Source organism: Spermophilus citellus, assembly GCF_964194105.1.
Source record: "Spermophilus citellus genome assembly, chromosome: 4".
In the NCBI taxonomy this organism is placed as follows: Eukaryota; Metazoa; Chordata; class Mammalia; order Rodentia; family Sciuridae; genus Spermophilus; species Spermophilus citellus.
In genome coordinates, this window is record NC_138185.1 from 230,243,349 (window position 1) to 230,268,769 (window position 25,421).

The following is a 25,421-nucleotide window of genomic DNA, read 5'->3' on the forward strand; positions in this document are numbered from 1 at the left end:
AGCAGGAGAAGGAAAAGTAGGTACAAATCTCCATCATGTCGGATTAGGCTCTGACTTCCTAAATAAGACTCCTATAGCATAAGAATTAATATCAAGAATCAATAAATAGGATGGATTCAAGCTAAAAAGCTTTTTCTCAGCAAAAGAAACAATAAGTGAGGTGAATAGAGAGCCTACACTTTGGGAACAAAGACATTCTTTGTTTTTTGGGTTTTTTTTTTTTTTTTGGTGGTGCTGAGGATTGAACCCAGGGCCCTGTGCATGTGAGGCAAGCACGCTACCAACTGAGCTATATCCCCAGCCCAGCATTGTTTGAATTGGGAAATCCAAAGATACAATGTTATTGAGGGCATAGAAGGAGTCCTGGTGGAGGGTGACAGAGACACTTGCTCCCAGTCCGGCTCTGCCCTCATGGACACTGAGCAGGTCCTTCTTGTCTCCTCCAAAAACTTAAGTGGAGCTACTAAAATCCAGAATTTCTGAATTGGTAGGGAACTAAAAGCCATCTTAGGCTAATGATCTAGAGAGTCACTTCTTAAGAGGGTTTTAAAAGGGTATCAAACAAATTTATTCTTAGTAAACTGAATACATATGAGCAGGTAAAAATCCAACAATACAGCAAACACAGCAGAATGGCTGCTTAGGGACAGGCAGACAGACAGGAGAGCTGACCCAAAAGGAAGATGAGGAAATGCCACAAGGGCCCAGTGAAAGATCCATCTGGATCTCTGACTTCGCATAATGAAATATTATTTAAAGAGTAGACTTAATTTGGGTGACACTGTTGGCCAGAACAAACAGCAATAAAGTAGAAATGATTACAACACGTCAATCACATTTATCCCTTTGAGCACACAATGTGCACACAGTGTGCTGTGTACGTGATTTTATCCAGGTCCCAGATCCTCCAGACTGGCTTTCAGTAGCAATAAGCTGAAAGGCAGGAGTCTAAGCATCCCTTGAATGTCTACAACACAAAGAGGAGCCACCTGCAACCACTGCTCACAAGCAGTGGGAAATTGTGCTGGCACATTTCTGCTCCTGTGCCCCATTCAGGGTGGAATTGTCCCCTCCCCCAAACCTGCATGTTTAAGTATTAGCCCCTCTTAGAATGTGGCTTATTGATTCCATCTGGAAATAGGCTCTTGCTGGTGCAATTCATTAAGACAAAGTCAAAGTGCAATAGGGCAGTCCTGATCCAATATGCCAGTATCCTCATTAGAAAAGGGAGTTTGTGCATGCATGGAGAGCACATTGCACTGAGGTCATGATTGGGTGATGCTTCCACTGCCCAGGAGGTCCAAAGATGGCCAGCATACCATTGCAGACAGGAAGGAATTTGTCATGGTCCTCAGAGGAGCAGGTCCCACCAACAACCTGATCTCTGAACTCCAAGAACTTCAGACAATGCATTTCTGTTGCTCAAACCATCTGGTTTGTGTAATGCTTTTACAGCATCCCTATGAAATGAATATTGCTAGGAGCCAAAAGCAAATAATATGATGCATGGCACTTTCGGTTGTAAGGTGATGCCAGCTAGCCATTGAGATGATATGATTATGTTAAGATTTACATTCATATGGAAATTGGACTCCTGCTGTTCAACTTGGCCTGCTACAGGACTCATGTTTTTACGGGACTCCTGGAGAGTTCCCATTGGTTGGGGAAGGATAGTAGGAGGGAATTCCGGGGGAGGTCGCACCCCCCCTTCCGGTAGACTCGCGCGTGGGTGGACCGGTTTTGGCTTGCCGGCGGGTACGGAGTATTGCCAGCGCTTTTTCAAAAATAAAGTTTTGTTCCTGCTTGAGTGACTTGTGATTCTGTGCCCAGCCAGGCTGAGGCAGAATATAAGCCTGCAATTTTCATTAATGAATGAAGAATAACAACTTACACTGGCAGTAAGCTCATTGATCAGAAAGTTACCTCTGCTTATGAACCAAGTGTGCACATGGAAGGCTTGGCCTCCTCACCTGGAAGCTACACAGCTACAGGATATTGCTCAGCCTGCAGAGCCTGGCACTTGGACATAGCCCTACCAGGGGCATCCAAGATGAGCTTATCTTGAGATCCTTAACTTCATTGTCTCTACAAAGACCCATTTCCAAATTAAGCCACATTCAAATGCTTCTGGTACAACACACATACACACACACACACACACACACACACACACACACACACATGAGGCCATACCCAATCTACTACATTATCCAGGACCCAAGGTCATGTTTCATTCTCTTCTACCAGTGGGAAATAAAAGGTTACTCCTGTTCCCTGAGTGGTCATGGGGTGACTAGAAGATGAGCTAATGGAGCAGCAGAGGGCACCTTGGCCATCTGTGCCCTCAAGCACCCTACATGTGTCTTGTTCCATCTTATGCCCAGCTGCCAGTGGACCACTTGCAACGTACAAGAGATTGCCAGCAGGTTCATCCCTCTTCTGAACCAGAGTGCTACAAAGCTGCAGCCCATCATGGACATGGCTACTAGGCTGATGCCTGAAGTCGGGGGTGACCTCTCTACCATGGCCCAGTAGACTGCCTGAGCAGCTTCTAAAATGATGTCTTTTCTTTGTGCCAACAGCTTGTCTATGTGCCTAAACCCCAAGGGCCTACACTGTTGGAGGTGACATGAGCCACACATACAGCATGTTTTCCTACCATAGACATCTCCAGCCCAGAGTCTGTCAAGTTGGGATGGGTGGACTGCTTGCTGGAACAGCCTGGACTTGCTGCAGAGCTGTGTCCTACTCAGGGCTGCCCATGAAGCTGGACTTCCACATACTTGGTGTATGAGCATCTTTCTCAAGAATGCCATGCTCTACCTCCAGGAAGTGGGAGGTTGCTGGGTAGAACCTTGCTTGAGTTAGGACACCATCTATTTGACTTCTGCAGGGAGTAGGCTGGAGAGTCACATGTGGACAAAAGGCAGCCTCTGCCTCGGAGTGGTGATCATCTTTGCCATCCCTCCAGGAGCACAGCATGGTGTGGTTGGACTGTCCTGGAAAGGCGTGGTGGTCAGAGAGAGGTGCAAGGCTCACTCTTGAGTAAGGGAAAGTTCTGACTTTGAAATGGAGAAGATCCAGGACTAGGTAACCATGGAGGGCACATGTTCTTTAAGTTGCCTATTAAACTAATGTTGAGATTTGCAGCTCAGTGCCTTTGTGGACTCTGACTTAGTGAGGGTGACTGCTGCTGTTGCTTGGTCACTGTGTGGCCAGATATTGAAGCTTGTTGTTATAAATCAAGAGCCCCCCCCCATTTTTTTAGTTGTACACAATATCTTTATTTGTTTATTTATTTTTATGTGGTGTTGAGGATCGAACCCAGGGCCTCGCACATGCCAGGTGAGCGCTCTACCTCTGAGCCACAACCCCAGCCCCTCAAGAGGCCTTCTTGTAAGGGTTTTGACTGTGGGGAAGCATAATCATATGATTGTCACAATAGGTATAGAGAAAGCATTTGGCAAAATACGGCAACATGAAGATCATTCTCAAAACACTAGAAAAACAGAATATACCTGAACATTGTAAAAGCTATCTATGCTAAGCCCAAGGCCAACACCATTCTAAATGGAGAAAAATTGAAAGCATTTCCTCTAAAAACTGGAACAAGCCAGAGATGCCTTCTTTCATCACTTCTATTCAACATAGCCCTTGAAACTCTAGCTAGAGTAATCAGACAGACAAAAGAAATTAAAGAAGTATTCATAGGAAAAGGAGAACACAAACTATCACTACTTGCCAATGACATAATTCTATATTTAGAAGATCCAAAAATTCCACCAGAAAAACTTCTAGACCTAATAAATGAATTCAGAAAAGTAAGTTATGAATACACTGCAAGAGAAATTAGGAAAAACATTCCACTCACAATAGCCTCAATTAACAAACAAAAAAACAAACAAATAAATAAAGTACTTGGGAATTGACCTAACAAAAGAGGTGAACGACCTCTATAATGAAAACTACAGAATACTAAAGAAAGAAATTGAAGAAAACCTCAGAAGATGGAAAGATCTCCCATGATTTGCGATAGGCAGAATTAATATAGTCCAAATGGCCAAACTACCAAAACTGTTATACAGATCAGATTCAATGCAATTCATATTAAAATCCCAATGGCATTCTTCATAGGACTAGAAAAAGCAATCATAAAATTCATTTGGAAACATAAGAGACCCAGAATAGCCAAAAAAATCCTTAGCAAGAAGAGTGAAGCAGAAGGCATCACAATACCAGACCTTAAACTATACTACAGAACAACAGTCACAAAAATGGCATGGTATTGGTACAAAAATAGACATGTAGACCAATGGTACAAAATAGAAGACACAGAGAAAAAACCACATAAATATGGTTATTTCATACTAGACAAAAGCATACATTGGAGAAAAGATAGACTCTTCAATAAATGGTGCTGGGAAAACTGGAAATCCATACATACCAAAATGAAATTAAGCCTCTATCTTTCACCCTGCACAAAAATCAACTCAAAGTGGATCAAAGACTCACACACTAGAATTGATACCTTTCACCTAATGGAAGAAAAATTAGGCCCAAATTTTCATGATGGTGGCTTAGGACCTGACTTCCTTAAGAAGACTCCCAAAGTGCAAGCAGTAAAATCAAGAATCAATAAATGGCATGGATTCAAACTAAAACACTTCTTCTCAGTAAAGGAAACAATCAATAATGTAATGAGAGAGCCTACAGAATGGGAGGAAGTCTTTACCACATGCACCTCAGATAGAGCACTAATCTCCAGGACATATATAAAGAACTCAAAAAACTTAACACCCTAAAAAAATAATCCAATCAATAAATTGGCTAAGGAACTGAAAAGACACTTCACAGAAGAAGAAATATAATCCATTAACAAACAAATAAAAAAGAAATGTAAATCAAAACTACTATAAGATTTCATCTCAATCAGATGGCAATTATCAAGAATACAGGCAATAATAAGTGTTGGCAGAGATGTGGGGTAAAGGACACACTCATACATTGCTGGTGGAACTGCAAATTGGGGCAACCACTATGGAAAGCAGTATGGAGATTCCTCAGAAAACTCAGAATGGAACCACCATTTGACCCAGCTATCCCATTCCCCATTTTATACCTTAAGGACTTAAAATCAGCATACCACAGTGATGCGGCCACATCAGTGTTTATTGCAGGTCAATTCACAATAGCTAAACAATGAAACCAACCTAGATGCCCTTCAACCAATGAATGGATAAAGAGAAGTGATACATTTAAACAATGGAAAATTATTCAGCCATAAAGAAGAATGAAATTATGGCATTTGCAAATAAATGGATGGAACTAGAGAATATCATGCTAAGGGAAATGAGCCAATTCCTCCAAAACAAAAGCTGAACATTATCTCTGATAAGCATATACTGATTCACAGTAGGGTGGGGAGGTAGGGAATAATGAAGAAACTTTGGTTTGTGTAGAGGACTGTGAAGGAAGGTTATGACTGCAGGGATGGAAAGGACAGTAGAATGAGTCATACATAATTACCTATGTACGTCTATGATTATACAACTGGAGTGACTCTGTACCATGTACAACCAGAAGAAAGAGAAAGTGTGCTCCATTTGTGTACAATATGTCAATATGCCACATATAACTAATTTGAACAAATAAAATAAATAAATAGATGAGGTAGAACCACAAGGCACACCTGAAATCCCAATGACTCTAGAGGCTGAGGGAGAAAAGCTCAAGTTTGAGGCCAACCTCATCAATGTAGCAAGATCTTTTCTCAAAATAAAAAAAATAAAAAATAAAAATAACTGGGTATGTAGCTCTGTAGAAAATATCCCTGGGTAAAATCCCCAGTTAAAAAAAAGAAAGCTAGCAGAATATAACAGTCACTAATATGGCATTATGTAAAAATGTGGATGTGTAACCGATGTGATTCAGCAACTTGTATTTGGGGTAAAAATGGGAGTTCATAACCCACTAGAATCAAATGTATGAAAGAGGATATGTCATGAGCTTTGTAATGTTTTGAACAACCAATAAAAAAAAAGAAAGAAAAATAGGTGGGGTCTTTAAGAGGTGATCAAAGCAATCAGAGCTTCATCCTTGTGTAGGGTTGATACATATGAGAGCTTTGTCCTTGTTCAGGGTTGATCCATTTTAGAGCTTTGTCCTTGTGCAGGGTTGACCCATTCATATCCTGAACAGATTAATGAGTTTATTGGTTAACTTGAGAAGGGTTGATCCATCTATACCATGAGCAGAGTAATGGACGTATGGGCTAACTTGAGAGTGAGGCTGCTATAGAAACCAGCTATCTGGAGAATGCCAGTCCCTTCCCTCACTATATGATGTACTGAGCCACCTCAGGATTCTGCCAGCAAAAAGGCCATCACTAGATTCAGCCCTTTAATCTTGGACCAGAACCTTGAGCCAAATAAACTTCTTTTCTTTATAATTAAAACAAACAAACAATATTTCATCTGAAACATGAATAAAATATAAAGTCTAAGAGAGCTCTTAACTTCTTTTTTTGTGGAAAAAATGGCAAAATCATATTCCACATTTTCAGCCTTTAAACAAACCAGGCTCTGCTTATTACTTTCCAAAAATATATTTAAATTCCCATCCCAGTATAAAGAGTAACACAAAATTTTATATATAACTTATTGATAACAGGGTACCCTTATCCAGTTATAAAACATTAAATATCATAAATAAATATCAATCAAATTTGTTATTTCTATATAAACCTGAAAGAGACTATTGCTACAGACAGTTTTAGTTTAGAGAACATCATCTTGGTAAAGGGCTCTACCAAGTCTTACATTTTAAAAGGCTTGTATTCTGTAAGAACATGAATATATCCAAAATATGTAAAAGCTAGTAATGGTTAGTGTCACAATTAACTGTTTAACTTTAAAGTAAAATTTAGAATCCATAGTGTATAAAAATTATAATCACGGGTTTGCATGTTATCAGGACTAGCAAAAGTGAAAGGATAGCTTTCAATCTCTTAAACATTTAGGAAACACTGTTAATAATCAGAAACAGACATAGTTAAAACAGATATAAGCCAGGTTTTTAAATGGGAGTGTGGCCCTTTTATGTCAGATACAATGTAGGAAAGAGAACACTTATTGGTTACTACACTGCCCAGAGTCCTCAGGAGTGGCTAGTGAGAATGTGGCCAGCAGCTCCCAGGAGGCTCTGGGGCAAGAGCTGCAAAGGTTATGATGGCCTGTGCTACCCAGAATCCTTCAGGACCTGCAGTTCCTACAGCCCTCTGCATTGAGGGCAGCATGGACCAAGTGACAGACTGCATGACCAGAGCCCTAAGGGACCTGCAGCTTGCAGAGACCTCTGCAGTGAGGTCTGTGTGGGCAGAATGACAAACTGTGCTTCTCATATCCCTTGGGTGCCTGCTGTTCCCAGGAGCTTCTGGGTTGAGGGCTGCAAAGGTAGAACACCAGGCTCAGTGCAGGGTATGTCTTCACTGCCTATAACTCACAGAAGTTTCTGTGATGAGAGCTTTAGTACCTAGACTCTCCAGGGTACCAGGGAAAGCATGGGTCTGCAGTTCTTGTGGTCCTCCCAGTAGGGCTGTGCAGGCAAACACTAGACTACATTATCCAGAATCCTCATGAGCTGTACCTTCCTCTGTGGTGATCAAATCATTAGCCTACATTACCTACAATCCTCAGGGGCTATAGCTCCCAGAACCCTCTGTGGTGAATGGGCAAAATACAGGACTATGTTACCCACAAATCTTAGTTCCAGCATCTCCCAGGATCCTCTGTGATGAGAATTGTAGGAAACAGAACTTAATTATACTACCCGGAATCATTTAGGGGACATGTTGCCTGGGTGAGCATGTGGCCTGCAACTCCTAGAGGCCTCCACAGCAAAGGCTGTTCATGCTAAAGGTCAGATTACACTACCCATAATTCCTGGGGATACCCTGATGACTGTGAAGCCTACAGTCCAAGAACCCTCCACAGTGAGGTCTGCATTACCAAGGTAAGCATGTGGCTTGCATTTATCCTGGCCCTCACAGGAGGCACGCAGGCAAAACACTGACTTACATTACCCAGAATCCTCAGGAAATTGCAGCCCCCAAAATACTCTGTGGTGAGGGCTGCGGGGTAGAGAACTGAACTACACTACTCAGAATTCTTGGAGATGTCCAGGTGCCTGCCACTCGGAGGCCTCCACATTGAGAGCTGTGCGGGCTGAAGGCAAGAATACACTACCAGAATCCCCCAGGGCCTGCAGCTCCCAGACACCTACCTCTTGAGGACTGCATTGGCAAGATTTGTATTGCACCACCCAGACTCCTCAGGGATGTCCAGGCAGGGTTGTGGTGTGCTGATACTGGGAGCCTTGATGGTGAGGTCCACTTAGGTAGGATGGTCTGCACTGCCCAGAATAATCAATAGCCTTCAGCTCTAGACCTCTGAGGTCAGGAATGCTTGAGCAAAGTGGACTATAATACCCAGAATTCCTGGGGCCTCAGAGCTGTGAGAAGCAACTATAGTGTGGGCTGCATCAACCCAGCACCAGGCTACAATGTCCATGATCCTGGGGGTTCTGAAGCCCCCAGATGCCTCTGTAGTGAAGGCTGCATGGGGTATGAGGGTAATTCTGCTACTTGCAGTTCCCCATAGGCTTCTGGAGTGAGGGCAACATGGGAAGAACACCAGTATCCACTGCCAGGGTGCTCCAGGGCACTTGAGATAGCATGTGGCACACAGCTCTGATGATCCTGCCTGGTGAGGGCTGTGTGGGCAGAACACCAAATTAGACTGTCAAGAATCTCTGGGAATAACTGTGCACCTTCCAGGGTCATTCATGGTGAGATCTGGGAAACAAGGAAAGATAATTCAATCTAGAATGCCCCAGGGCAACGGGTGCACCCTGCAGCTTCCAGAGGCTGCTGGGGGGTCCTGTGAGCTCAGGGTCTCACAACCTTGAAAGCAGTCAACATGGGCTGGGATTTAACTGCTTTTCTTAAAACCCATGACGTTAAAATTTGGCAGTCCTTGGCTACATCACTCAGTCACTCAGTCGCTTGTCTACACTTCACAGAGGCCTCTGTGTTGACGTGCTTTTCGCCTTCTGCCCTTGGGCACAAGAGTGAAGTGTCCAAGGTCTCCCTGCAGGTGTTCATGTCTGTTCCTCTGCCTGCCTGGCCCCTGGCTACAGCAGTGCGTGGCCTGGTTGAGTCCAGGGACCAGGGTCTCAGTCTCTTGGCCTCCCTTTTCTCTTCTCCTGAGATTCCACTTCTGGTGATGGCACAAATAAACGCAGCCAGACTTAGTTAAAGAAGTGGGAATAGATCCTATTCAGTAATAGCTGAGGCTACAGAAAGGCGCTGAGAGAAATAAGAAAGACTAGCCACCCTACTACCACTGCAGGTTAGCAGAAGCCTGCACTAGGCGTGGCCATCAGGGAGTGGTGCCTCTGCGCATGAGCAGAGTCTGGCACTGGGCGTGGTCATCAGGAGTGGTGCCTCTGCGGATGAGCAGAGTCTGGCACTGGGCGTGGCCATCAGGGAGTGGTGCCTCTGCACATGAGCAGAGTCTGGCACTGGGCGTGGTCATCAGGAGTGGTGCCTCTGCGCATGTGCAGAGTCTGGCACTGGGCGTGGTCATCAGGAGTGGTGCCTCTGCGCATGAGCAGAGTCTGGCACTGGGCGTGGTCATCAGGGAGTGGTGCCTGTGCACATGAGCAGAGTCTGGCACTGGGCGTGGTCATCAGGAGTGGTGCCTCTGCGCATGAGCAGAGTTCTGCACTAGGCATGGCCATCAGGGAGTGGTGCCTCTGCGCATGAGCAGAGTCTGGCACTGGGCGTGGCCATCAGGGAGTGGTGCCCCTGTGTATGAGCAGAGTCTCCCACTGGGCGGGGTACCAGGGGACAGTGGGTCACGTTCCATCTTTGTCCTCCCTTCTTCAGGGTGAGGACTAGAGCTCTTGTCTCAGGAAATACTGCGAGCTTGCTGGGTGAACCACCAGGAAGCGGCAGACCGGCCTCCGGGATACACGCAGCTTGAGGGTACTATGGGTCACGCGTGTGGGGATGCGGAGCTCCTCCTCAGACCTGCTTCGGCTCTGAGGAGGTCCTCCTAGCTCGAGACCGCTGGGTCCTCCGTGTGCCTGGGGTCTGAGGAGGTACTCCCAGGTCAGGACGCTGGGTCCTCCGTGTGTGTCAGGGCTGAGGAGATACTCCCAGGTCGGGATGCTGGGTCCTCCGTGTGTGTCAGGTCTGAGGAGATACTCCCAGGTCGGGACGCTGGGTCCTCCGTGTGCCTCGGGTCTGAGGAGATACTCCCAGGTCGGGACGCTGGGTCCTCGGTGTGCATGGGGTCTGAGGAGGCCCTCCCAGGTCGGACGCTGGGTCCTCCGTGTGTGTCAGGTCTAAGGAGATCCTCCCAGGTCGGGACGCTGGGTCCTTCGTGTGCCTCGGGTCTGAGGAGATACTCCCAGGTCAGGACGCTGAGTCCTCCGTGTGTGGGGTCTGAGGAGGTCCTCCCAGGTCGGGACGCTGGGTCCTCCGTGTGTGTCAGGTCTGAGGAGATCCTCCCAGGTCGGGACGCTGGGTCCTCCGTGTGTGTCAGGTCTAAGGAGATCCTCCCAGGTCGGGACGCTGGGTCCTTCGTGTGCGTGGGGTCTGAGGAGATCCTCCCAGGTCGGGACGCTGGGTCCTCCGTGTGCGTGGGGTCTGAGGAGATACTCCCAGGTCGGGACGCTGGGTCCTTCGTGTGCGTGGGGTCTGAGGAGATACTCCCAGGTCAGGACGCTGAGTCCTCCGTGTGTGGGGTCTGAGGAGGTCCTCCCAGGTCGGGACGCTGGGTCCTCCGTGTGTGTCAGGTCTGAGGAGGCCCTCCCAGCTCAGGGACGCTGGGTCCTCCGTGTGCCTCGGGTCTGAGGAGTTACTCCCAGGTCAGGACGCTGGGTCCTCCGTGTGTGGGGTCTGAGGAGATACTCCCAGGTCAGGACGCTGGGTCCTCCGTGTGTGGGGTCTGAGGAGGTCCTCCCAGGTCGGGACGCTGGGTCCTCCGTGTGTGTCAGGTCTGAGGAGATACTCCCAGGTCGGGCCGCTGGGTCCTCCGTGTGTGTCAGGTCTGAGGAGATACTCCCAGGTCGGGACGCTGGGTCCTCCGTGTGTGGGGTCTGAGGAGGTACTCCCAGGTCGGGACGCTGGGTCCTCCGTGTGCGTGGGGTCTGAGGAGGTACTCCCAGGTCGGGACGCTGGGTCCTATGTGTGCCTCGGGTCTGAGGATATACTCCCAGGTCAGGAAGCTGGGTCCTCCGTGTGTGTCTGGTCTGAGCAGATACTCCCAGCTCAGGGACACTGGGTCCTCCATGTGTGTCAGGGCTGAGGAGGTTCTCCCAGGTCGGGACCCAGGGTCCTATGTGTGCCTCGGGTCTCAGGAGGCCCTCCCAGCTCAGGGACCCTGGGTCCTCTGTGTGCCTCAGGTCTGAGGATGTACTCCCTGCTCGGGATGCTGGGTTCTCTGTATGCCTAGATCTGAGGAGGTCCTCCCAGCTCAGGACCCTGGGTCCTCCGTGTACCTCGGATCTGAGGAGGTACTCCCAGCCTGGGTCCCAGGGTCCTCTGTGTGCCTTGGGTCTGAGGAGGTCCTCTGAGCTCAGGAACCCTGGGTCCTCTGTGCACCTTGGGTCTGAGGAGGTACTCCCAGCTCAGGGACCCTGGGTCCGCGGTGTGCCTGGTGTCTGAGAATCCTCCCAGCTCAGGGACCCTGGGTCCTCCGTGCACCTTGGATCTGAGGAGATATTCCCAGCTTGGATACGCTGGGTCCTCAGTGTGCCTGGGATCTGAGGAGATAAGCCCAGCTCAGGGAACCTGGGTATGCCATGTACCTGGGGTCTGAGACAGTAATCCCAGCTCGGGGATCCTGGGTCCTCCATGTGCCTCCTGTCTGAAGCAATACTCCACCAGCTCGGCACCCTAGGTTCTCTGAGCACCTCTGGTCTGAGGAGGCAACTCCTAACTTGGGTACCCTGGTGGGTCATATGTGTGGGACTGAGAGTTGCCTTCTTCTCAGGCGACTCAAGCATACTCCCACCTTGGGGACAGTGTGGTTCATGTGTATGGGGACTTGGAGCTTCCTCTTAGAGCAGACTCAGGAATACTCCCAGCTTGGGGACACTTTGTGTTGTGTCTACAGGGACTTTAGGGTCCCTTCTCTTTAGCCTCAGAGAGACTCACAGCTTGGGGACACTGTGGATCAAGGCTATAACTCTGTTCTAAGACCAGCTGTGGGTAAAGGCTATAGGGACACCTAGCGCTCCATTCTTTTCAGACCATCCTCAGGCAGATGCCTGTCTTGGAGACACTGTGGGTCATGTGTGTAGGGTCATCCAGAGCTCCCTTCTCCTCAGAGCAACCTCAGAGGGATGCCTCGCTTGGGGACACTGAGTCATATCTACAGGGATGCTCTTCTCAGACTAGCCTTAGAGAGATCCTGGCTTGAGGATTCTGTGGGTCATGTCTATAGGCATGCCCAGAGCAGCCTCAGAGAGATCTTCCAGAAACTTCTGGATAAATAGGCGGCAGGTGAGGAAAAGGTAGGAAGTGTGAAGAGAAAGCAGATTCACTCCCTGCGCCCATTTGAGAGCTGAGGAAGGAGCCTTGCTCTCCTTCATTATTTCAGCAAGGTTTACTTTGGGGAAACATCCCTTCAAGAGGCTCTGATTACTTGTCATCAAAACACAGCTACTTGGATGATTTCTGGCACAGAGGGAGGAGGAATTGTTCTAATTGCTTTTTTTTTTACTGTGTTAAAGCAGGAAAAATATTAAAAAATGGAAAAGTAGATGTATGAAACTCACAAGGTTATTTAAGTTTAAATATGTTATTTCTAATAAGCCAGAATTTGTGAAAAAATAGTTCATGGATTTTATGGAACTAAATTAATCAAAATTTTGATTGAGAATACATTTTGTCTTTGGTTGAGTAAGTCAGTTTATTTGGCAGTGTATTTTTAATGGTATGCTAAATACTGTGTTGACATTCTACATCTGCTGAAATATCTTGACTATATAATGCTTTGGTATTATACCACAAAGTTAATTGAGGAAATTAATTTTGATTAATGGAAGTATTTATTTTAAGTAATTATTTCATTCTTTCCTCCTAGATCATGAACATTTTAAGTAAATCCAGAATTTGTTAAAAGTTAGTTAACACTCAACCGTGGACCCCTATGTTCCTGGTTTTTGTCTCAATGGGAGATCTGTAAGCATCATTTTAAACTTTTAAAGCTGATTGATCATTCATAGTTTTCTTATTTTAATCTTTTATTAATGTGTTTTTTTTTTACTAGGAAATTACCCATTCCCTCTAGGTTTCCAATTTTATGTAGTAGGTTTCTGTAGTTTGATTTTTAATTTCTTCTCTAACTTTGAACTTCTGCTATTTTTATCAACAATATTTTTAAATATACTTTTTAGTTTACCTTGTTTTGATTGAATTATCTTGTTTGACAGTTCTCTTTATCTCAAAAAGTTTTAATTATCTTTTTCTTATTAAGGTCTTTGGGACAGTGTGTGTAACTTGGTGGCAGAGAACTTGCTTAACATGTGAGAGTCCCTGGGTTCCATTCCAGCACCACACACAGACAATATGTCTTTGACAGGACCCAAGTGTCAGGGGAATTGTTCAAAATATTATGTATTTACACACACACACACACACACACACACACACACACACACAGATCTTTTCCAAATTGGGTTGAAATTATTCTAAGCAAAATTTGCTAATCAATTTTATAGAAAGAAAGAGGATGGTGATATTTTAAAATTCCAGCTATTGATATTACATGATAGTCCAGCTTAAAACCACTGAAATAAATACAGTGTGTAAGAGAAAAGTCAATAGATTCTTTTGAAAAACAGATACATTTACCAAAAATGGGCTTTTTTAAACAGACATTTTCTACTTTTGTAATTTAGAAAGCATATTCGAATATCTTATTAAAGTCTTACATTCATCAAGTAGTTAGTTTCTCTTACTCCTTGCAAGCAAGGGAATTGACCTTCTAATAAGCATGCTTTATATATTGTCAGAAGTTCTTTTTGGAGAACTCTATTAAGTGTTTCTCATATATTCAAAATATCATTTAAAAGCATACCAGTGACCTTTTGATTTCATCAATCTTAATTTCTTTTGAAATAATGTGTGTATACATTAGTACTTACTAAATATTACTTTGTGTAGGAAATGGCCTGATTTCATTTTATATAAATGCTGGTGCTCTATATTATATATCAATGATTTCAAAATATGAGTTGAGTATAACTCATATTTTGAAATCATTAAAAAAAGTACATACACTTTTTACCATATTTTAATGAAGTAATATAAGTGGAGATTAGACATGTTGATATCATGAGCTGAAAAATAATTAAATATAGTTGAATTATTTTGGGGTGTTCAACATAATGGTTTCCACCCTTTTCTATAAATGCCCCAGTTGTCTCATATTATATGCTTAGTTTGGAGTATTCTTTTAAATTTATTTATGGTGATGAGAATTAAGCTCATAACCATGACTATGTTAGGCAAGCAATGAATTTCAGCCCTTTTAAAATATTATGTTGAGACAGGATTTTGCTAAGTTCCTGAGGTATTGAGGCTGGCTTCAAACTTTGTGATCCTCCTGCTTCAGTCTTCAAAATAGCTGTGATTATAGTTCAAAGTGCCTAGTATGGCCTAGAGAATTTTTACGTCATTATCATGTTTCTAATTTCTTTTTTTCACTCCAATACACATTTATTCAACTAAAACAAAACATCTTTAAACATATTTTAACAATGTACAAATACATTCACAACATAATCTGCTGATTAAAAGACTCCAACAAAGTTTTCAGTATCTCAACAGAATTTACAACTGCCTACAATAATTTGTAGATTGGTTTAGTTTACAGTTAAATATATTGCCTTGTTTAAGAAAAATTATTAATACAAATGTATGATTTACAATATCCCCATTATAGCAAGAAAAAATAGATTCATAAAATGTCTTTAGGCATTTATTATGCCAAGTATTTAAATGATTATTTTTACTATGACATAAGAATTATATTCATTTAGTACTAAATTATTTTATTGGTCCAGAGGCCACTGAAGAGTTTCCAGGAAGTTCCAAAATAAAATATGACTATCCTTTCTATGAAATAAATAGAACAGCAGCAATCCCTGGGTATCCCTTAAACATAAACTATAAAGATTCCATTTATTATTTAGGCCTTAAGTATAAAAATAAAAGAAAATTTTAGAAACTAGTTTCACTTGTGCATGTCTAAGGTAAACAATTTCAACATGAAGTATATATTTAATATTAACATTTTTTCTTTTTAACTCATACACAAACCAAGTGTTTACTCTTAATCATGAAATCAACTTATTTCTGAAAATAACCTATAGAAATAGTATGTAAACACACATACCTTTGAGATAGACTAAGAACATCCTATATTCTATGAATCAAAATGCAAATATCTCTGTAACATAGGTAAACTAACACATTAATTTGGGATATACGGATACATTACTATATGCATACATATGTACACCATAAAATAAATTCTGACAATGTTCTTAATGATATCATACTTCCCAGCCTCAACTACTAGAAAAAGAAAATTAAAACTTTGTTTAAAAAAAGAAAACAGTTTTTATAGTAACTTTGCAAGTGAAAACAAAACAAACAAACAGAAATCAATGCTCCTTTTTACACTGGACTGAGCTCTAAACAATTCATAATCAAGAATCTCTTCAGCCATTCCCCAATATCACAGAAAATATAATTTTCTCTCTATTCAAGAAGTCTGTTCATTTCTGGTGTTTTGTCTTAAAAACTGCATTCCAAGATACCAGGTAGCCATGCTGGTTAAATTCTTCTGGCTGCCCACTTGCACCTAATGTAACCATACAGGTTGGCACCCTGTAGCACCACACCCATGATAACCATGCCAACCATTTTACTCTGAGGGAGAAGAGAGCACTAAAGGTAAATATCACCCACAGCACTGGACAGGCAATTAGTCCTAACCAAAAGATTCTTGATTCAGCTTCTGAAACAGTTTTATTCTCCTGAGGAGATGCCTTCCTGGACTCAAACACCCAATGACTCTTTCCATCCTCATCAATATGATTCCACCACCCAAGGCCTACCATCAGTCTCTACCTGTGACATTTTTCACTGCCCAAAAGACACGTGACAACAACAAGATAATTGTCACCATACAAGCAATAAAGCTGCTGCTGAGCAATTCACAGAGAAGATAGACTATAATGGCACAGACTCAGAAGAACAAATGGAAAAATGATGCCACTGGATGTCGGATTTTAGATTTTCTTGGTCTATTAGTTGTCTCTTCTTCTGCATCAAACAATGAAACATCTTCAGTGTCATCATTGCTGTCCTGAGTGCAAGGCTCTGCCAGCGTCTCCTATTCCTACATGATTGCAGGGTACCCCTACAGGGCAGGTCACAAGGGAGCTGAAGAGGTGCCCGGAGGCCGCACCCCTTTCACTTCCTCACGTGCATGACGTGCAAGATGGGCCGAGGAAAAAGACCACCCGCACCCCACCCACTACACAGAGCATTTCTGCAGCCCAACATCAGATCTGCCCAGCTCTGGGCGTTGGTTGAGGATGGGCTTCTCCTCTCCACACCCCCAAGCTTCCCGAGCTCGAGGTATTCCCGGGTCACTCCTCCTATGAGGTCCTCGGAGCACTCAGAACACCTCCGGGGCAACTACCCTTGGTCCTCCATCCTTCCTGCCCACTCAGCTCTTCCTCAAGACGGACAGCCAGAGGGGACACAACACAACCACCCCTGTGCTCCCGGCTAAGTCCACAAACCCTGCAGGAGGGACCCTTCCACCCGCCAAGCCTAGGCCAGCCGCTCTCTGTGCCCACAGCCCCTCACCTCATGTTTCTAATTTCTTAATAATTTTCTAATCTATATTATAGCCATTTTCTCCTTCTAAATGGTCATCAAAGTCTTTTTTATTGTTCTGAGGGGATATTTAATTTGAATATACTTAATGATGTGACACCTCTGGTCACAATAGGCTATTTCTATTATAAGAGTATTTTGATTCTGATATTTTGATAGTATAATGTGAATGTACTTTATGATATGACACATCTGGTCACAATAGGCTATTTCTATTGTAAGAGTATTTTGATTCTTAACTGTTTTTCAGGCTTAACATTTTCCTAAGAGTGGTGATTATTCACTTTCTATTTGATTACACAAATAAGGCACTGATTTAAAAAAAAATTGTGGTGCTAGGGATCAAACCCAGGGCCTCCTGAATTCTGGATAAGGTATGCCACCACTGAGCTACATCCCAGCCCCATAGATTCTTTGTTTTTATTAGCTTTATGACTAGCTATATCAATGAGAAACTTACATAGAAATTCAACTACATTTGAAAACATTCAAGAGTTTGGGCATCCAATATTTTTTTATGATTTCTAAAATATAATTTCCCCGTAAAACATGAGAATATCTAAGATCACTCATAAACCATGCTTCCATTGAAGTTTCTCTAGTTTTACCACTTCTGAAGAACATCATGGAGGAAACTGACTTTGATATTCTTTTCAATTTTTCTTTTTTTAGAAAGCATCATAAGTTATTGTCACAAATTCTGTTTACATTTTTCATTTAAATATTTTTCCTAGTGGCAAATATTTGATGCTATTACTGTTGAAGGGTATACATAGAAACAAACGAAAGATAAGAATTCCTTGGGATCAATGATTCAATGATTCATTCACAATGAATCAATCTGCTCTTGTAACATATTTTTTATCATGACTCTTTTGAAAACGTTCAACCATGACTTGAAATAGTGTCTCTAAAATGTAGATTTTTTTCTCTAAAGTTTTGAAATTTTTAGAGAGAAAATCCATAACCTAGCAATAGCAAAATAAATAATGATAAATAAGTTTAAACATATTATTACTTTAATATAAAACATATAAAATAAGTATTTATCTTACATTATGTTAGTTTGACACATTTTTGTTATAAATGCTCTTAACAAAATGCAGAACTAGTTAAGAATGTCAATTATTAGTAATTGACATTCTGAGTAATTAAATGAGCAGGTATTTGAAAAATATAGCCATGTCTTAAGATTCTATTTTAGAGTAGTTTTATGTTTACGCAGAAATTGCAAAGAAAATGCAGAGATCTACTATGTAACTTCTACCCAGTTTTTTTTCTCTTATGACTTACGTGAGCTATCTCAGATGTGTTAACTTCATACATGATTTTTCATGATAAACAGATACTGATATGCTCTTATTAACTAATGTCTGTGTTTCCTTTGGATTCTCAGTACAGCCTCTTTCAGTTCCAGGACCCCATCCAAGATCCCGCAAGACAGTCATCCTGTCTCCATAGGCTTTTCTTCGTGGAGACAGTTTCTCTGACCTTCCTTTCTCTGATGCCCTTGATGGTTGAGGAGGACCTGACAGTTGAGGAGTACCTGTCAGGTACTTTTTAGATTTTCAGTTGATGTTTTTCTCATATGTAGACAGGTTATGGATTGGGGAAAGCAGATTACAGATGAAGTGCTGTTCTTCATTTCATATCCTCAAGGTGCTCACCTGACTGATGTAGTGTTTGCCAGATTTCTCACTGTGATGTTATGTTTCTCTACATGTACACATTATATATATATATATATATATATATATATATATATTGTTTTGGAGTAAGTCACTATGCAGAGCCCCCTCTTAAGGAATGGGAAGTTAGGCCTAACTCCTTGAGGGCCAAATGTTCACCTCAATTACTTGAAATTCTGCATAGGGGTTATTATTTAGCCTCTTTTGTTTATCTGTTTAGTCATTTATTTGTAAATAAATGAGCATCTGGATATTTACTATAAGATTTTGTTTGTTATCCAACTCTATAATACTTTGTTGCTTACTTCATTCCTGCTTGAAGCCTTCGGGAATAGCTTTGACCATTCTTTCCACTGGGAGTTCTTTCTATTGTTTCCTGTTTTCTTTTAACAGGAAAGAATAGTATAATACCCTCAATTAGGCCTTTTACACTTATAAAACATTCCACTGAGGCTTTAAATACAATATAATATCCTTATGAAGACTCTAACATATATAGTATGCACTGAAATAATATGAGTTTGTTATCAATAAATATCATTAATGATAGCACTGGCTGATATCACATACACATTGAGACCCCTAGAAAATAACATGTCAAACCTTCAAACTCATAAGATATCCTCACAGAGAACTAGGAAAAATATAATATCTTCATTGAGGCATTTGACACATATATGAAATCCTTGTGGAAGCCTATGTCACATAAAAATATTCTCAATAAGATCTCTAAAACTCACATAAAAACTAAGTTCTTTGACACCTATAATATTTTCAATGAGTCCTCTACACATATAATCAATGAGGGCTCTGACATATAATGTCCTCACAGAGGTTTCTAACATGCTCAATATCATTACTGAGGCCTGTGTCAGTCATAAAATATCCATGAGAGCCTGTGACAAATAAGAAAAACCACATTGAGGCCTCTGAAACACAATAATATTTTTATTCAGAGCTCTCACTAAACACATGAAACTATTTAAAAAGACAATGTCTTTACAAGGGCTCTGACATATAATATATTACTGGCTGACTCTTTTGACAACTATAATATTCTCAGAGAAGCCTCTAAAACATATGATATCATAAGTTCTTTGACACAAGTCCCATTGTCACTAAGGATTCAAATGCATTTAGTATTCTCACTGAGGCATGTGACCCTAATGGTATCCTCACTGAGGCTGTTGACAATAATGAAGTACTGGTACTGAGACATCTGACTCAGGAATAGCCTTGCTGAGGTTGCTGGTGCATTTAAAATACTCCCTGAACCATCTGAGAGGTATAATATACTCCCCAAGGCCGCTAACTTCCTGAGGTCTTTGAAATATTTAATATCTACATTGACACCTACAGTATCTATAAGAGTCATACTGAGGTCTCTAATACTAACAATAAAGTATTGGAGACATCTGAGATGTATAATTGGATAACAGAGGTCTTTTCCACTTAGAATGTCTTCTTGATGCCTCTGGCACTGCCATCATGTACTCACAGAGGTCCCATTCTATAGGAGAAAACTGAGGCCTCTGACAAGTATAGTAAGTTTACTGCCGACTCTACAAAATATGATGTCAAAAGTGAAGCCTGTAACAAACACATTATATTGTCACTGAAGTATCTTCCACATATCGTCATTGAGGCCACTGCCATGAACAGGATATCTGTACTGTGACCTTGATCCCATTCAAGGGGATGGGTTGGTGAAGCCTCAGATACTCTGGTAATACCTGGCACTGGACTCTGACACTTAATATCCATATGAAGCCTCTATAATAGCCTCAGAAAGGTTTCTAACACTCAAATCACATCCTCAGTGAGTCTTCCTCTAAAGCCAACATGAATCCTCCCTGAGGCCTCTGACATTCACACCCTATCTCATTTGAGTCCCAAAATACTAATGATATTCTTACTGAGGACTCTGAAATGGATATCATCCTCATATAGGACAGTGAGATCAATATAATATCCACCCTGAGGCTTCTGTCATTCAGAAATATCCTAATCAAGGCTTCTGACACTCAAGGAATATCACACTGAGTGCTCTGGGGCACCAGAAGTCCACACAGATTTAGACCCTCTAGAGTCATCCAAAAGTACTGAGGCCTCTGTAGGTAACATGAGGTACAATGAGTCCTCAGAGACATATATGTCTCATTGAGGTCTCTGACACATATAAAATCCCCACTGAGGATTCCATCCTATGTACAGTATGGAATGAGTCATTTGAGCCCGTATTTTCCTCACTGACCTCTGAGAGAGATTCTATTCTCGGTGAGGCCTCTTACACATATTAGATCATCACGAGGGCCTGTGGTGTTCATTTCATAATCTCACTGAGGCCTTTCACACTGATATTCTCTCTACCCTGAAAACTTCATCACATACAATGTCCTCCCTGGGTACCCTGGCTCTGCCATCATTATTCTCAAGGAGGCCTCTGACACATAGAATTTCCTCACTGAGAACTCTGAGCCCTAAAATATATTCACTGAGGACAATATCCTCAGGAAGGCCTCTAATATTCAGAAGTTTTCTTCACCTCACAGTCATATAAAATAGTAAGTGAGGATTCTGACACTTATACTATCTACCCTGAGGCCTCTGACACAAATATTTAACAATCCTAATTGAGGCCTGTGGTGATAACAAAATAAACTCAGTGAAGTCTGACACATATCACATCCTCACTGGGGCCTCTGACCTTGACAGAATATCTTCAGTATGTCCCCTAACAAATGTATTATTCTCACTCAGGCTTTTGATCCTCAAAGAACTTTCACATACACTATGCTAACAGAGTCCTCTTCTTATTACAGCACATGTATGTCCTGACTCAGGCCTATGGCACTTGTGAAACATTCTTATGGAGGTCTCTGACACTCATGTAATATCCTTAGTGAGTCCTTCTCTGACACATCAGATACTCACTGAGGTCTCTGGCATTTTTTGATTATCTCACTGAGTCCATAAACACTCCTATTTATTGAGGATTCTTAAGTGTACAATATCTTCACTCTGATCTGTATCACTCATATCCTCTCCTCCCTTGTTCCTCTGACAGTTACACAACTTATTCATAGAGACTTGTGGGACTCAAAAAATATCCTCAATCCTCTTGGCCTTCAGTGTATATATCAGCAAGAGCTCAGGCACACCTAAGAGCCTCACTGATAAAGACCCCTATTGTCTAAAATATTAAAAAAATCACTGAAGACTCTGAAAGTACCTTCCTATCAACACAGATCCTTATGACACTTTTAAGTATCCCCTTGAAGTCTCTGACACAGACAATAACTCCACAGAGGACTCTTACCCAAGCTGTACAAATGCTGAGGCATTCCACACTGTAATATCCTATTGAGGGATGTGACAGTGGTATAATCTCTTCATTGAGGACTCTAACACATGCAATGTTCTTACTGAGTAGCCTGGCACTTCCATAATATTTTCTGTGAGGCCTCAGACACATAGGATTTTCTTCATGAGACATTTAAGCCATAGATTATACATACCAAGATGTCAAACATATGCAATGCCTTCAACAAGGTCTATTCCAATCAAATATTTTCCTTACTAAGGATGTTTACATCATATATTAGTGTGACTGGGGGTTCTCTCACATATATTATCCACACTGAGTCCTCAGATGTATATTATCAACTTACTGAGGCCCTGAACACAGAACATGTCCTAACTGTGTCCTGTGGCAATCATGGAGTAAGCTCAGTGAAGACTCTGACCCATTCTCACTGAGGCCTCTGACTTGGACATAATGTTTTCACAGAGTCCTGGATCACATGTATGATTTTTCACTGAGGCTTCTGACTATCAGTTCATAGCCTTGCTCTGGACTCTGACAGTAAATATCCACATGAAGACTCTAAGGTATATGATAGGATTACAGAGGCCTCCTACTCTTACCATAGGTACACTGGACTCTGACCCCTGCAATATCCTCATTTGGGCTATGCTATTTATATAGAATTCTCCTGGGTGTCTCTTACCCTGATAGGATATCCTCCATGCCTCCTCTGACATTCATATCCCATACTCACTGAGGCATCTGACATTCATATACAATCACACTGAAGGTACTTTCACCCCTAATCAACTTCCTGAGGACTCTGAAACTTAAAATGTCCCCACTCACAGCTCCAAGAATCACATGATATCTTTCCTGAGGTCTTTGAAATCCATATAATAAACTCCTAGAGGATTCTGATGTATAGAAAGTCCTTTTTTGTCCTCTGACACTAACCTAGTATATTCACTGAGTCTTGTGATAATAACGTTATAGTCTCCTTGAGGCTTCTGAAATAAATGAAATCTTCATTCAGGGTTCTCAGACCTTCTACCCACACTAAGGCCTCTAACACCTGGTATCTTCCCTGGAGCCTCTGACAAACAATATTTTCCCTTAGCCCTTCAACAAGCAAACTATCCTCAGCTAGGCCTCAGACACATTTTGAATGTCCTCCCTCAGGGCACATTCAATGCCTCCTCCCTCAGGCTTCTGATGCTCATGTAATAGCAACACTGAGGCCTATAGCCCATATACTTGCTGAGGCTTCTGACACACAAAATATTATCTCTGAAGATTCAGATGCATGTGATATTCTCAGGCCTCTGACATATCCTCCATTGTCACTAAGACTTCTGACTCAATGAGGTCTGTGACCCTAATAGTGTCCTCACTGAGGCCTCTGACAGCAATGAAGTATCAATGCTGAATCCACTGACTCAGTTAATAGCCTCACTGAAGAGTCAGGAGCATTTAATATCCTACCTTAAACCTCTGGCAGATATAATATACTCCTTTAGGCCTCTAACTCCCTGAGGACTTGACACATACAGTATCTACATTGCGACCTACAGGACCTATAAGAGGCTTACTGAGGCCCCTAGTATTAATGATGTAGTATTGGAGACATCTGACACATGTAATTGACTAACAGAGGTCTCTTCCACTTAGAATCTTTTTGACAGCCATCATATACTTATGGAGGCCTCTTTCCATAGGAGAAACCTGAGGCCTCTGACAGGTATAGTAAGTTTACTGCAGCCTCTATGAAGTATAATATCCAATGTGAGGCCTGTGAGAAACACATCACATTCTCACTGAAGCCTTGGACACATATCACATCATCACAGAGGCCTCTGACATCAATAATATATCTAAACTGTGACCTTGGTCATGTTCACATTGTTACTGAGGCCTCAGGCAGTCTGGTAACACCCTGGCTCTAGACTCTGGCACTTAATATCCATGAGAAGCCTCGTCCACCTACAATATTCTCACAGAGGCCTATGTCAAATACAGTGTTATCACTGAAGTTTCTGACACATAAGATATAATGATTGTGGCCTTGGACACTTTTATAATAGCCTGAAGCAGGTATCTGATACTCATATCATATCCTCAATGTATCGTCTTCTGAAACTCCCATGATTCCTCCCTGAGGCCTCTGACATTCACATCATATAGCACTGAGTCCACTCACACTGGTAACATATTGCCTGAGGACTCTGCAGTGGATATCATCCTCATGCAGGACAATGAAATGAATATAATATCCACCTTAGGCTTCTCAAGCTCAGATAATGACCTCCATGAGACCTCTAATACTTAAGTATTATCTTACCAAGTGCTCGGGGGCACCTGATGTCTGCACAGATTAATGCTCTGATAGATATTCAAAATATAAGTGAGACCTCCAAAGGTTACATAGTATGTACAATGAGTCCTCTGACACATGCATGTGTCTCATTGAGGTCTCTGACACATATGAAATCCCCACAGAGGGCTCCAACCTTTGTAGAGTAGGGACTGAGTCATTTGAGCCCATATTTTCCTCACTGACCAGTCTGAGAAAAATCATCTTCTCAGGAAATCCTCTTCCATGTAATATATAGTCATTAAGGCCTCTGATACTCATTTCATAATCTCACTGAGGCCTTTCACACTGATGTTCTTTCAACCCTGAAAACTCTATCACTTACAGTGTCCTCACTAGGTACCTTTGCACTCCCACCCTTATTCTCAACGAGACATCTGACACATAGAAGTTCTTCACTGGAGGGCTGAGGTTGTGGCTCAGTGATAGAGTGCTCGCCTTACACGTGTGAGACCCTGGGTTTGATCCTCAGCATCACATAAAAATAAATAAACAAAATAAAGTTAGTGTGTCCTGTATAACTAAAAAAATTTTTAAAAAACTTACTCTCTAGAAATTTCATCTCTAAAATATACTTACTGAGGAAACTATCCTCAATAAACCTCTCCTAGTCAGAAAATTTTCTTCACTAAGGACCTTCATAGTCACATAACAGTGAGTGATGCTATGATACCTACATTCTCCACCCCTAGTCTCTAACACATATACTCAACTCTCTGAGGCCTCTTAAGAGAAAATACCCTGGTTGAGACCTATAGTAATAGCAAAATAATCTCAATGAAGTCTTTGACACCTATCACATCCTTATTAAGGCCTCTGACTTTGACCAAACATCTTCAGTACATCTTCTGAAAAATGTATCAGTCTCAATGAGGATTCAGACACTCAGGTGATAGCCTCCCTCTGGACTCTGACACTAAATGTCCATATGAAGGCACTGTCACATATAATAGGCTAACACAGGTCTCTTCCTATTACAGCACATATATGTCCTCACTAAGGCCTTCAGCACTCATGGAACATTCTCATGGAGGTCCCCGACACTCAGGAAATATCCTCAGTGAG

The 25,421-nt window shown here is 42.2% G+C and overlaps 2 pseudogenes across 2 annotated transcripts in view; both read right to left on the reverse strand.

The window, feature by feature from the left end:
• Positions 1-25,421, reverse strand: part of LOC308648323 (regucalcin-like) — a 254,205-nt pseudogene that overhangs the window by 167,730 nt on the left and 61,054 nt on the right. The gene's annotated exons all lie outside the window — the stretch shown is intronic.
• LOC308647453 (Golgi apparatus membrane protein TVP23 homolog B-like) lies at positions 15,843-16,298 on the reverse strand (annotated as a pseudogene). The gene has a single exon. The product of its transcript is annotated as a Golgi apparatus membrane protein TVP23 homolog B-like (transcript).